Source organism: Hibiscus syriacus, unplaced genomic scaffold, assembly GCF_006381635.1.
Source record: "Hibiscus syriacus cultivar Baekdansim isolate YM2019G1 unplaced genomic scaffold, ASM638163v2 tig00111387_pilon, whole genome shotgun sequence".
NCBI lineage: Eukaryota > Viridiplantae > Streptophyta > Magnoliopsida > Malvales > Malvaceae > Hibiscus > Hibiscus syriacus.
The window spans coordinates 90,073-91,783 of NW_024063075.1; positions in this window are offsets into that span (position 1 = coordinate 90,073).

Sequence of the window (1,711 nt, forward strand, 5' to 3'; positions counted from 1 at the left end):
TATAGAATTGTTCAAACATATTTCCTAGTGAGGTTTTTTTCTGTAAGTTTGCAAATTTGTGTATTTCTCTTTGGGAGAGAGTGTTCTCAAGAATTTGGGGTATAATTCTTGAGGGAGTTGTAAGGTTACTCTTTGTCCTCAAAAGAAAGAACAAATTAGTGAATTTGTTGGAAAATCCTTAGTGTGGATAGCTAAGGTAGAGGACGTAGACTTTGGTTGAGAAAGTCGAACCACTCTAAATCGTTGTGCAATTATTTTCTATTTTCTGCAAAAGCTTCTACCAAATTTAATTGCCAATTCACCCCCCTCTTGGCTATTTCGTCGATTGATTAACTCAACATATTGCATCCAACACATTGCTGCAAACTACCATGGAAGGTTCAAAAGAATGATGAGCGTCAATTACTTGTGCGCATGGGTAAGTGATACTGCTGTAGTTTTTTTTTCTTTCGATCATTTTTTAAAGAAGCAAAGATAGTAAATTCTACATTTTATGCTCAGGTTACGAACTACTACCTCAAACATTTGAATCCATGCTTCAAGATTTGCTGGCGAAGAATAAGGAAGGATACGATTACATCAGCCTCATCAATAAAGAAATGTGGACAACTGCATGTAATGGTGGATATCGATATGGACACATGACGATCAACTTGGCTGTGGAAATCAATTCGACCTTAAAGGGGGCACATCATTTACTTGTAGCGGCTTTGGTAAAAAATACATATTTTTGTTTGGGGGAGCTTTTGCAAAGCTCGGGGGATAAACACAAACATGGATGTAAGGCGACCATGTCTATCAACCTATATTAGTTACAGATCTACAAAAAAATTGCTGGATCAAATGAAATGTCTGTAACAAGCTTCTCTAGAACGCATGAATTGTTTCGTGTCACAGATATGCCGCGACCTCTTCAAGGGATTGAAGCTAACTATTTAAGAGTAAATCTACGGGACAGATGATGCGACTATGGGTTTTTTCAACCTCTGATGTATCCATGTTCTCATGTGATAGTAGCTTGCTCACATACCCGTCAAGACTATAACCATTTTGTGGATCCCGTACACCTACTATCAGAAGTGTTTAAGGTATACAATTTTGAGTTCCCCCATAGGTAATGATAAAGACCCTAATGAGGTTCAGAATTGGGTTCCGATTGTACCAGATTCGAATTCATTATGATATGGATATTCAAAAAAAATAGACAAGACAAAAAATGTGGACATTGTAGAAACCCTGGACACACTAGAAAAACATGTCCACTTTTTTTTGTCATCAAGTAACCATTGATGAGGAATTGATGTAGTTGTTGTTTATTAAATAATAGTTCTTGTAATTTAATTCACATTTACTTAAAGTTAATATCATTTGATAACCACTGATTAATTAAAAAAATAATACAATAAAACGGGATTCGATGTTGGCGTTATATGTGATTCAAATAAAAGAGATAATAAGTGACAAACTTAAGAAAGTTATTGAACACTATTATTAAATTTTTTCAAACTAATAGCAATTTGGTATTTGAATATAATTTTAAATACAACAAACTTTTAAAAGACAATTGTTTTTTATACATAAATTTACTATTATTAAAAAAACAATTAAAAATCACTAAATAATCATCACCATTTGTTTTAATTAAGTAATAAACAAAATTAACAAAATAAATTAAGTATTAAATGGTAAATAATAAAAAATTACAATAAAG